Source organism: Amblyomma maculatum, unplaced genomic scaffold (genome assembly GCF_055883805.1).
Source record: "Amblyomma maculatum isolate TAMU_Amacu unplaced genomic scaffold, ASM5588380v1 scaffold_24, whole genome shotgun sequence".
Lineage (NCBI taxonomy): Eukaryota > Metazoa > Arthropoda > Arachnida > Ixodida > Ixodidae > Amblyomma > Amblyomma maculatum.
The window spans coordinates 1,229,905-1,243,615 of NW_028146749.1; the positions used below are offsets into that span (position 1 = coordinate 1,229,905).

General features: G+C 44.1%; 1 long non-coding RNA gene across 1 annotated transcript; it reads left to right on the forward strand.

Annotated features, from left to right (window-relative positions):
* The first annotated feature begins 4,289 nt into the window (after window positions 1–4,289).
* On the forward strand, window positions 4,290–9,404 carry LOC146170963 (uncharacterized). Its single transcript, XR_014703003.1, has 2 exons — window positions 4,290–4,757; window positions 5,326–9,404. It is a non-coding gene; the product is annotated as an uncharacterized LOC146170963 (long non-coding RNA).
* The last annotated feature ends 4,307 nt before the right edge of the window (window positions 9,405–13,711 follow it).

Sequence of the window (13,711 nt, forward strand, 5' to 3'; positions counted from 1 at the left end):
AGCTGCAAAAAGTCACTGAGACCGATGTCGCTGGTTCCACTCTCACGGAACATGACGGGAACGGTAAAGTACACAAGATCGCTGTTTCTGACCGCTAACGTTTCTTTGCCACTCAGGGAAACAACTAAGAGGGCAAGTTTAGCGAAAAAAAGGCGCTCAAATAAAATAAACAAACCCGTCCAAAAGAAAGGGGACGCGCAGAAGAAACGCTGAGCACAGAAGACAGAGGTCGGGTCATTTAGCAACTACGACCCTCCAACCATTTTTTTTCCTCCCTCGGCTGTGGCGGCAAAGTCAAATTTATTCACACTTTTGTAATTTTTTTTCCTGTCCTGCCTAAGATATGGAAAATAAACAAACAGCAATGTAGTTGGGCTGATACCAGTAAATAAACTACACTTTAGCAGCCGATGCATCCTTTATCATGTGGGCAGAGCGAAGCAGAATTTTAGTATTTCTTTTACCGTTTCTATCTTTGTAGTAAACTCGTAAAACCTTCATGTCATGCAATAAATTTGTGCGGCACGTAACCTCTTATTCTTATTTGATAATTTCCATAGCATCAAGTTCTATTTTTCCTTTGAGGGTTTGCATGGTACCGACCCTCTAACGCGCAAGATTTCATTGTCTCACTTTCAGTGTAAGATTGACTCGATAATAAGAATGCAGAGATTTCGCGTTGTTTGGATGTATCTCTAGCTGCTAGGTTCAAATTATGGCAGCACTGTTCTTTGAATTGCTCATTCCGCTTAGTCGTTTCAGAGGAAGGAAAGAGGCCTCTTTTGTTCGTTGGTTTCCAATGTTAGCGGTAATTCGCTTCTCGTGCGTGGCAGCCCTACGAGGAGAAAGATGCCTGCTTTTGCCAAACACTAGCATATATCTTTCTAGTAACGAAAGCCACTACTTGTACTGGGGCCCGATCCTCGATATTCGCCTTCCCCTGGCGGCGCCATATTGTCTTTCTGATTGGCTCTGAAAAGAGTCACGTGCTTCAAACTTGTGGCGCGAAACCATCAGTTGAGGCAAGCACTTTTAGCGGTTACGTCAAAATGACGTAGCCGTGAAAATTGATTTCAACCGGAGCTATCCTTGTTGCCTGGATGACAAATACGAATGATTTTGGAGTGGAAGCAAAGTTACTGATGGTGGTTTGGAGAACACTTACGCTCGATTAACCAATGTGATGAAAATAATGGCATACTGGGAAGGAGCGGATGCTCAAATTTGATTGGCTGGAGCTATGTCACGTGAAACACGTGATACGCAGGCATATTTAGATTACGTCAAATTGACGCGTCATGACGTAACTGATGTGCCGCCATTACCGAAAATGCTGACGTTTGGCCGCCATAATTTCGCCGAGTGGCGAGGTGCCCGAATTATGCTAATGAGACTATGGCGACAGGCAAGCTGATTTATGCAGCCGTTAGCCTACCGTAGTTTCTTAGCTTGTTATTAAAAGTAAAAGGATAACTTTATATGCACCTTGCATGGCTTTTAAACGCAATAGAAAGGCAAATAATGAGCGCGTATGAAATAAAGGACGCTTGAGACAATCTGTAATGGGGGCAGAAGCTTGCGGCCGCGTGACGGCGCTAACTGCTTTCTTATTTCAAACCCTTTCTTCCCATGGTAAGAAATCATTGGTCTGTGCGGTTATGATAACCCAGCAATGGCGGCGGCCATGGAGGGAGGCATTATGGTGTCTAGAAGGGGGCAGTGTGACGGGCGGGAGCCGGCGAAGCGCACAGCGGAGCGATGAAAGCTATAGATGGCGCTACTTGCAGCAGGTGTGCAGCCGTCGCGGCGGTTGGAGGGGGCGGCACAGGGCACCAGGCAGGCGTGTCGCATGAATTTTTCGTTGCGTTTGAATTTTTCTTCTGGTGCGATGCCAACATTACGAAATGTTTGCAGATCGGAGATGAAAAGATGCATTGTTTTCTCCATCAGTGGCGCAAATGGAGTTTAGCGACTTAATTTAGGAAAAGCAAGCTTTAATAGAACGCATATCAGAATATTAACTCTGTACGCGTTTAGTTTTCACTAAAAGCTTGATAGCACAAGTGAACATGGACAACGAACACGGACAATTCGGAACTCTGACCGGGAGCTTTGGAGTTCGGATGCAGCCACGGCAAATATAATGAGTGGCCACAGAAAAAAAAAAAAAAAAAAACGACGTACTAGCAAATTAGTTCTCATCGCGCTACGACACGCTAAGGAGTAGACAAACGTAAAACAGACAGGACGACGAACAGAGCGCTGTCTGTTCGTCGGGCTGAATGCGCCAGCAACATGCCGTTTATGGAATCACGTTACTTGGAAGTTGTAGCTCATAAATAATAGGTGCACTTGTGGATGATCTGGCGCATCTCATATCATGCACTAAATATTTTCCATCACTGCTTTTGCTGGACAAATCCACAAGACCAAAGGAAACACTTCATTACAATTAAGGTAAAGAAATCATTTGCACAAAATGTCCACAATTAAGAGCATAAATGACGTTTATTTTATTAATACAATATACAAATGCAGACGTCAGAGCGACCGAACAACGAATGGCTCTGCTTTGAATTCACTTTGTTTATAACTTCGAATGTTTCTGGCGGTCATTTTGAAGAGCCGTGTCCTTTATTCAACGAGTAAAAAAAGAAATGAATCCATAGTTAGCACCACAAACTGGAAACATTTTGCAGTAACCTCTTTATGATGAACATCGCGCATCCCACTTGGTGGAGTTTGTTAGACTGTTGAGAAACTGCGCGAAATTATGCACACTGAAAGCATAAAACGTTTTCTTTTTTTAACAAAAAATGTGAATGCATCCCCTACTAACGCCGGCCAGCATAGTTCTATATGCTACAGCCAGGAACAAACGTTTGGGGGCGGCCGGATTTGTGGGAAAAATTTATTTTTTCGTTGCCTCGAAGTTTGTCTTCTGATATTTTTTTTTTTTCTCTGAATGGAGTGTGCATGTCCCCTCGTGACTCCACAGATTTCTTTCTTTATAATTGCCCGACCACACACACACACACACACACACACACACACACACACACACACACACACACACACACACACACACACACACACACACACACACACACACACGCACACGCACACGCACACACACACGCACGCACACACGCACGCACGCACGCACACACGCACGCACGCACACACACACACACACACACACACACACACACACACACACGCACACGCACACACACACGCACGCACGCACGCACACACACACACAAAGAATTCCACGAGCCAGCATCCCTCAAACTTTTGTCCCTGGCTGTAAAATAAGCCTCACCTACCAAATTGTTGCGTGCACAGCGATCCTAATTGCATTCAGCTGCTGCTCGGGTGACTTTGAGGCCAGAATCACAATTATGGCAAGAAATTGTGCTGCTAAACTTCTGTGTCACACGTATCCTGCCATGTAAAAGATAAGCTGGCTATCCCTTGTTTCACCCACATTATTGTGGCCTGAACTGAGGCACAGCTGAATAAGAGAGCCAGCATCACATTAATGCTCCCAGCATATGTCCTGAAATATAAACATGTCCAGCGCATTAAAATATTATTTTCAGCTGTTGATCAAAAAAGGCACAGCGTAATATTTAAGTTTGGCTTGAATATTCTTCTGTTTCTGTGGATGGCAAGGTTATAGAAACTAGGGCAGATGATAGTTACGAGCAACTTCGCAGGTCCTTGGTGAAGATTTGTCTCGGGTATTCCACACCGAAAAAGTTGTCCTGTATGCCATGTTCGCAAACGAGACACAATTAGTCGCCAGCTCCTTGTCAGCACGTTTGATATTTCGCAATCCCAGTTCGCGTTAAGCTACATATTTAGGTGGTCTGAAAAGGGGGTTTCGGCTTTGCGCGCTTTGTACCCGCTTCTGCGCCCAGGTACAAAACATGTTCGCGCTTTTGCGCCACGAGTGCGCACAGCGTTATCTACTGCATAACACAGGATCAGCACAAAATCACCCACTTCGCATCTCAAAAGGATCACTGTGGTACATGTGCGACTACCAGCTTCGAATCGTTCGCGGTCCATGCGCAAAAAAAGCGCAGTCCACGCGTCCCAGACCTCGCCCGCACCCGCGCTGCTGCGCTCAATCGCGCGGCAGCGGCTGGTTCCCCATGCACACCAGAGCGCTGCAGCGCCCCTTGCGGCGCCGGGAAATTTCATCGCGGATCGCGCCTCCCTCTCACAAGGCGCGGATACGTCGCCCGTCACACTGCCCCCTTCTAGCCACCATAGAGGCATGAAGGGAGGTACGCTTTCATTATAGTGAACTAGAATATATATTCTAGTTCACTATAGCTTACATGGAGGAAAGAAAGAACTTGTACGCTTATGAGTGGTCTTCGTGCCGTTCGTCGTCTGCAAGTAGTGATCGAGGATTTGCTGCAGCACAGCAATGCTGTCAAATTGTCTTGAAAGATAGCTCGTCAGTACAGTCAGATCAATCATCTGACGAGGAGTGTAGTGTGGCGGCTTTGCAAGCTCCGAGGCGAGAATTGTCCTGCGCTCGGAATGTTGAACTGTTGAGCTACTGGTGCTTCGGGTGTGATCGCCAGTGGTGAACGCCTCTGATGTTGGATGGCACGAAATGTATTCGTTCGGCCGAGCGACAAGCTCCCGGAATGTGTCGGGCTTCTCGATGGGTGTCGACCAGCAGGGCAACGCAGTCAATCTGCTGGAAATGGTGCAGCACGTCGAGCATCACAGAGGTAAGTGCAATAAGAAAACCTGTAAAGGTGACTGTTCATACAGCGTCATTCGCATTCAAGTTGTACGCAGGCGGGAAATGACTGAAGATTAAAGGAATACTCACAGGACGCATGCGGCGAATCCGATATTTTTAATCAGCACTTTGCGTTGCTTTTAGCTGCATATTTCTACGACGCATTATAATTTTCTTCAACTTCTCTACACTGCACGAACTTAAAAAAAAAAAAAAAAAAAAATCTGAGTGTGCTTGTAGTTGTCAAGATTTCTTGGTTAATGGTTTCGACGACCGAGGAAGGAAAAACAAGTGAAATCGCCTGATATAAGTCGTTCCCTTAATTGCAAAAAAAGAAAGAAAAAGTTAGCCACAATACAATTTCCGCCACCAAGCCGTCTTTACCTGTTACGGAAATGGTTCACTTAGGTTTAGGTTTTGCACTGACCATTTCTTGCATTCATAGATTACACTTTACCGCAGCCTAGCTTGTAGCTTTGATGATTTTGAATGTTCCTGTGCCATGCGTGTTTGATATTTTATTTGCATATAATTTAGGCACTAAACATTTGCAGGTGATCGTGTGGACCTTGTGCAGCCGTTGCAGCACTTCCAATCCGAGTCATCATGTGGTCGAGAAGTCCTGGGGCCATATTCAACATCATTAACCTCTCTGCTAGGCTTGTATAATCTGGGAGGCCACGCCTTGTCCCTGGACGGCCACATCAGATGTGAAGTGCTATGCAGATGGACAGCTCTTTTTGAAGATCGTTACAGCTTGTAGTGTGTGCAGATCACATGACATTGACGCCACCTGCAAATGGTAATCGCAGCAGGAACATCAACAAGTACAAGGAAGAGGACGTGCAACATTTATATTAACTCGGACAGGAACAACTTGATCACCTGCACTTGAGATTTTCACTCGCTGTCATGATTTTGATATATGCCACAAGTGATCAATGTGCACATTCTTACTGCTTCATGTTCGATAGCATACTGCTGAAAAGCCGTCCAAGTCTTAATTTTTTCTGTGGTTTTGAGATATAACCATCTCTTTGGTGTACATTTTGTTGATAGCATGTGCAAGAACCAAGTTCAGCTTTGGGGTGGCGCAGTGGTTACGGCGCTCGACTATTGTTCCCAAAGACGCGGGATCGAATCCCGGCCTCGGCGGCCGCTTTTCGATGGAGGTGAAAAGCAAGGCGCCCATGTGCTGTGCGATGTTAGTGCACATTAGTGCGATGTTAGAACCCCAGGTGGTCGAAATTTCCGGAGCCCTCCACTACGACGTCTCTCATAGTCTGAGTCGCTTTGGGACGTTAAACCCCACAAACCAAACCAAACCTTTCCTTGGTGCTATAATTTTTTGTCTACCATCTGTAGACATACTGAGTGTATTCTACAAGTGCTGTGGCCCTTGCTGAGAGCTGTCATTCTTTGTTGTATACTTTGCTTTTTTGTGTTCTGCTTAAACTCAGTGTGCATTTTATTAAGTGCTTCATGTCAATGAAACACAGGAAGGTACAAAAACGTTCTCCTTCTACCTCCAGAAGTGCCATTCTGAGTAGGACATGCGGGCAGCAACAGTTCACAATTCACTTTGGTGTTTGTGGCAAGCAGGCAGCCTGCGATGTACTACTTCAGTGAGAATATTTGACATACGTGCACCCTGGTGGATGTGTCTGCAGTCGTTTACCATAGCAGAGTCCATTTCGTTACACCTATCTTGTGTGCTACTAGGGTGAAATGTGAGGTGCCCACTGTGTTTTTCCACAAACTGCAGAGTGAAGCGAGCTGTGCTTCTTTGTATTTGGTTGCCTTTATGCTTGTTTTCTATTGCTTCCTTCATATGCTGAATGTAGATGAACAGCAATCAACTAGTTTTCCCAAGGATAATTTGTGCATCTATTTGGTGGTCATTGTCTTTCATTGTTGTATGCACGGAAAATGAGGCCCCCGCCAACTTGTCAACCCATTTTGGCAATTTTAGATTCCACTTTTGCAAAATTTGCCAGTTTCATTTTGCACTGCAATTACTGATGCTTTGTAGTGATGTTAATCAAGATCCCAGATAACCTGTTTAACCTCTGCATCATTTGTGTGGCTCGGCGATCAATGAACATTTTTGTATTCTTCAGTTTTTTCACAAAGGCAACTATTGACTTCTCTGTTTTGTAACTAGGTGATATTGATGTGCATGTGCACCCACTGGCAAAAGTTCTTGAAGGTGGCTTCGCAGGGGAAAGAATGCATTCATTTGTGTACGGGATAAATTGCTTGACATTTCATGTTTCACTATATAACTCATAGTCACAATAATGATGCACAAGCGCAGGAGTGAAATAAAAACTTTTTGATAAGATTGTCCTTCATAAATTTTTGACTGCAGCTCTACAAAATGCTTTGCTCCTTTTGTGCATTGCTACATATCTTGTTCCATAAAATACCTCCCTCCATGATAGCGCTGTGTGTAGTCCTTCCATACCTCTATTATGAGGCTGCTATCTGGGCCATTTGCTTCTTGACACATTCTTGCTGCTGCCACATGCCCTCCGGCACTCACATATGTTAAAAGAGGGTTGGTAAAGCTCACATATTCATGCTCTAAGCCACTGGAGACTGGCTTCATCACTCGAGATGTTTATCGAATGATTGCAGCTGTGTATAACTGCTTCATTACTTTTTTTCTGTTAGTTGCTTTTGTAGCCTTCATTGTTCTTTGTGAGCTTTAAATTGAGAATTTTAAGGAAGGGGCACAAATTTTATGCCAATCACTTTCATTTCATTTATGTAGAAGCACTTTCAAGGAAACTTGTGTTTCATCATCACTTTTCAACATTTTGTACCATTGTGCTAGTACTGAGTTGTATAACTTTTTGCTCTCATAAGTGACAGCTGCGCTAGTTTCACTTACACCTATCCTATTGTCGCATGTGTTTTCTATGTTATCTAGTATCCCTATGCTTTCCTATTATATCAGCTTCAGCAATCCTCTCTGCATTTAATCCTCAGAATGTGCTGCATATTTTGCACGTCTGCTATGTGTACAGCCTAAATTGAACACCACAATATATTCTTAAGATTGCATTCAAAAGATAACTTCCTGAAGGTACAATCCTATTGAACACAGTAGACGTCATACTATCCATAAGTGAGCCATTCTTTTTCGTGATGTATTGAAGAATTTGTGAACAAAGCGATTTCATTTTATCTTGACCACATTCATCTGTTGTTTCTGTGGTACAGCCTCTGCCACAGCTGCATCTATAACTCGGCTGTTGACACTGTGGTCAAATGTCTTGCGAGCCAGCAGAGCCTAATGTAGCGTTGATGTTCAGCTATTGGCTTCTTGCTTTTTTTTTTTTTTGATGCAGCAACGTTAAAGCCTCTTTTCTGCACAAAACGCGACGTTGTGAGTGGAAAATCTTGGGCACATTTCAGACAGGTGACATGGCCGAGTACTCAGTGTGATGTCTCTGGCTTCACCTTTGAGATGAATGTGTGAGGTGATAAACCTTGCAGGATCTTTGGGTAATAAGACAGGCAACCCTTAGGCCATGGAAACGCATCCGTACAGCTTGGTTAGAGTGGGCTTTATAGGTATCTAGACAAGTGGTCTTCCACATAATTGGATAACTTACAGGTATATGCTACTGATATGTATCATAGAATAAATACTAGATGTTAGCAGTAGCAAAGTCGATTCACACGAATGAGAGTCTGCAGACAGGAGCCATAAAAGCTGTTGTGTCATAGGGGTAAATGCTGAGCTTGCGTGTCCCCACAATTGTTTTTAGAGCATGAAGTTTTCAAGTGCTGTGCTGGTTTGCCTGATAGCCGTCACACTGAGTGACTTGCTGAAATAATGCTTAAGGCTTGTCTTCCTGAGCCAAACATTTCTCCTTTTTGGTAGACTGCATAAAGGGAACATTCTAGGTGTGGCAGGCATTTATGCACAGATAAAATCATTCTTACACACACTATAACTACCTTTGCCCTGTCCATAACAGAATCAGGGAATACTTGCTCTGTCCCAGGTGCCGACTACCATTTAAATGACGTTGAGTTCCATAATCTTTGATACTGGTAATACTGCGGAACGCATAGCATCCCTTGACTGCAGTTGCAGCCTAGTGGTTTGAGCATTTGGGGACCAATCCTCAGTGGTGTTGGGTACTCATTGGTAAAACAGTGGGTGCTTGCTTTGCTGGTGCTATCTTGGGCCAAACACTTGGAGAATGGGTTTTTGACCCTATCTTGTGTTCCCTTGCTTTGTATAACTAATTTCTCTTCTTTGGTCTCCAAGGCCGTGCCACCTTTCAGATATGGCGATGAGCTGTACAAGTACAACAATACTGTAATTACTTGAATGTGTGACAGCCTTTCATTTTAGGCTGTGTATTGTAGAGTGTGCAGTGCTGTAAATAAATTTTGTATTGTTTTGTATATTGTAATTTTCAGTTTTCTTATAAGCAAGGCTTCATGTCAGGTGCATGTAAAAAAAAATGCCAAAAAGTACCGAAAGCAAATGATACACCAATTGTTAGTCAACGACGAGCTGTTTAAAGCTACAGGGAATGTGTTACGTGAGTAGCAGGTCTCTTAAAGTGTGCATGTTTTACCAAAATAAAGGACAGAAGCTATACTGCAACCTGTTGGAAGAACCATGCATACAAGACGCACTAGCTGCAAATCATACGCTCATTTAAATCACGTTTAGTTTTCCAATGATATGCAATCAGAATGTCGAAAAAGTAAATTTCATGCTTTATTCCCATATTTATGCCCGTATTCAGGTGAGGTTCATTTGAGCATGTTTTTGAGTCAGAGTGTAGAGAGTGGATGTTAGACAGTTGCACGTTGGACCTTATGCATTGCTGGAAGAGCACACAGGGGATGGCACAGCCAATACAAATCATACAGTATTATCACCTGGCATTAATGAACCTTTGCCAAAAAATCCAGAACACCACCCTGATGTGCTGCAGGCCACATTGCTGCAGGCCTTGCAATTCATGCCTCTTTTTGTCGAATATTGTTCCTGTGCATGCTTCTGTTTTTCTTTTTTGTTGCTGTTACTTTTTTACTTACGGTGTCTTTAAAGTCACGCTTGCTTTCCCCTTTGGCTCCCTTGCTTCACTCAGAAACAGGTTCGGGCTTTGTGTATATAGCATGTGCACTGGTTAATGTGTGCATGAATGCTACATTCAATTGACAATTGCTTCAAGAAAATGGTTTCCGTACTGCATCTAGCTCATTGTAATTAGGCATCATATATTATATTCACTCTTCATGTCTGTTCCTTCACTTCCTGATCGTCAAATAGTATATGTGAAGGCATATCTCTAGCCGACCTCATCACCCTTCTCTCCTCTGAGGAATCATGCTGCACTGAAAGAAAGTGCCGGATGCTATTGCAAGTGCAAAACTGGTAAACAGTAGCAAAGGAACTAGGCTGTACCTGACAAATTTTGTTTCTCTTGTGACATTGTGGTGTGATGTGCACCTGCATCAGACGAGCAGTGTTGCTACTTTTATAAAATGTTTTTATGCAACATGCTCAGAAACCAAGCAGAATAATACCGACAGCTTTTTTTTTTATTATTATTATTTTAACGAGGCGTCTGCCACAACAGAGTGACACACTCTGCATGCGGTGAAATGTGCATACAGCGTGCTATGTCTAATTCAGGGCACATTAAATGCCATCAGCGTGAAAGCTAACCTGTTGCTGCCAGTGGGCATCTGGATACACTTTTCATTGCATTTTCATTGCTGCCAGAAAATCTTATCTGCTTATTTTTGCGGCTGCGTGAAAACGTCCCCGCCTCGATGGCTCAGTAATGATTATAGACGCTCGGCTCTCTGACCCGCAATATGTGCGTAGCCCAGCTACGACGATCGCATTTCGATGGAATTAACACGCTAAAGGTGGTCCGATGTCAGCGCATGCTAAGATCGCCAGATATATGGCCTAATCGAGCTCTCCACTATGCGTGTTTTCACTACGCCGCTCCAGTCGGGCCGATATCCGCACGCTACGCCACAGAAGCCGACACGTATACCCGGCCGTAGCAGACTTGCTAACATGATGGAAACGGTGGGCTGCCGCAGGCAGTTTCCAACGACAGTGATACCCTGAGAAGGCCAGCGTTGTCGTCGGATAGGTGCGTCTCTTCTCTAGAGGCAACTGCAGCCCGAAAATCTGTTGGGCGCTTCCAATTCTCAGTCGTAAACAAATTCTTTAATCCTGATACTCGCCGATTTCTCTGCGCGACTAAGTCCATAAATGAAACACGGACAGCTAGCAACATGCAGGCATCTCAAGTGAGGCATCGCTCACACTTGACGACCGGCTGTTTGTGGGGTTTGCGTCGAGTACCGCCGTTCGCTCAGCCTAGCTGCTGGTGGACGTCCGACAGCGTGTGTACTATGATGCACTGTGGTCGCAACTACCGTTACTATAATAGTACAGTACAGCCGCAATGTATACGTAAGTATCTCACTATCTCCTCAGCCTTGCCCTGCCGCGCGACGCGTGTATGCAGCGTAAACACTGTTCGCACCGACCCTTCAGCTTCTTGGCATCGCAGCGTTGGCATTTTTGTAATCGGCGCCAAGTAGCAGACGACGGCGTTATTTTTTGTAACTTTTTTTCTTGTTTTTTAAATTTCGTCATCAATTTCTGTTTATACGCGTTTTAGCGCCGCCTCAATATTTACGTCACGGGTACGTCACAACATGGCCGAAAAGGCGAATATCGAGGATCGGGCCCCTGGACAAGAAGCACGTTTCGTTCGCCGGGGTACAGTGTTGATTGTAGCCGGGGCGCACCTCAGCTGCACGCGCGAGAGCCTTAGCTGGCAACGTTTCGGCACACAAACAGTATGACACACTTAATTCGAGGCGATAAATAAATATCAAAGCAAGCAAGTGTACATTTGTCAAAGGACCATTTTCAAGTAGCGCTACTGCGCATGAGCGAAGCACCTGAGCGCGCGAAGCACCTACATCCGACCCGACCCGACCACTCGACCCGTCACGCCAGTGTTTACCTCTCTCGCCCGATGGAAAGGAAAGGGCAAAGGAAAAATGTTGTAGACGCACAATACCCTCTCGTAAATACCCCTCGATTCAGGGTGTTTGTGGCGCCATCCTCGTAATTTTTCTGAACTGCGACATTTTAGTGCACATAAAATCTCATAGATGGCGCTAACTACTACATTTATTATACCTGGCTTTGTTATTCCACTTTTATTGGCTTTTTGTAGACTTTGTAGTTGATAATTGTTACCGGTTGAATAAAAGAACGAAAGCCCGAACCTTGAAGTTATATTCGCCAAAAAAAACAAGCCATGGAGCATTTCAATCATGCTTAAAATATTTCATGAAGAGCTCGCGCGCTTCAAGTGAACCACGAAAAAATTAGCTGAAATCATCCTGACAGTGCACATTCCTCGAGAGTCGTAGAACAAAACCGATGCTTATCCTCTGACAGCAAGGTGTAAAGTTTCTTCACGCGAAATTTCAGCACAGATAAAAGCTTATTACTTGAACAGTTTTGCATATACTTTTAGCCATTTTACAAAAAACGCTAAGTTTGATAACAAATAACTTTTACACTAAATGAAGCAGACAGATGATATTTTCAGGAAAGAGCGAACTATGTACGACCTCCATCTGCGCAAAAAAGCTCCGCAGCAGAATGCATATCTTGAAAGTTATTGTATGTATAATTACCTGTTTTATACACTTTTCACAGGTGCGTGGCTAATAAACTATGCGATACACAGTAATAAAAATGCTTAACTTTGTTCATTAATATCTCGTCTCAAAAGATCTCGAACGGTGTTGTTCTAGGTGCAAAAGATTTTGCACAATTTTGCTTTTCCTGAGACAAGTAGAGCTAAAAAGCAGTTTCTTACCTTTGCGTTTTTCTTTACAGCTTAAATATCTTCACAGCTATTTATAAACTAAATGCACCATTCAAAAGCAGAGAAAATAAGCTTTACAACGATACTAAAACCACGCTTATAAACTAAACGAGTGAGGCACAGTAGAGGTATGAATTTCACCAAAAATGTCGTCTCTTCACCGCTTGAGTGGGACCGCCACCTTAATTTCACACAGCGATTCGCGGAAGAATCGCGGTTCTAGCGTAGGCACCGTGCTTACCAGCATGGCACTCGAGTACGTAAACGTTCCACCAACGCCTGTTCCACAAATCAATATAAACTCATTTCCTTCCAAAAAACAATCAGCTGGCTTTCTATTCGACTTACCAATGTGATGCTCACCGTGCGAAGTGCGTCGCCTGTGCTGTATAAATATAGCCTCTATAGTATAAACACAGAACACAGCCATCCATTTTATGGTTCGTTAGCATTAGCAACAAATAGATAAAGCGCAACACAGGCTCCGCAAAGCACTGGAAGGAGAATAACCAGAGTCAATAACGCGTCAAACATTTTTTTAAAACGTTTCATGTAACGCGCTTCAACCCATGGCATAATTTAGCGGAGGGGGCGATGATGATGATAATGACGCACTCACAATCGTATCTAAAATTGTTGCAAATGAAACTATACAGTTTCAGTTAAACAAAGGAGGTGGTGACGCATAAACTACAAGTGCGAATTTTAATTATCTTAAGGTTTCCTTTTACTGAATTAATTTTTGTTGGTATTGGACGTTTTCGCCACCTGCAGCGCTGTCATGGCGCTGTCACTAGTGTTCCTGTATATGCTCTCTGCGGGAGCATATACAGGAACACTGTCACTAAAGCCCCTCTAGGGTGCCTCGATGCGCGCCCGCTCTCGCATCAAGGCACCCTAAGCCCCTCTATCTCTGGAAAGTAGCGAAATTGTAAGATCTTTGCCGCCGTTTCCCTCTCCCGGCGCTTTCCTCCTCGCTCCTCTACGCTCCCCTCTCCAAAGAAAGAGTGAGGGCGGGTTTTCT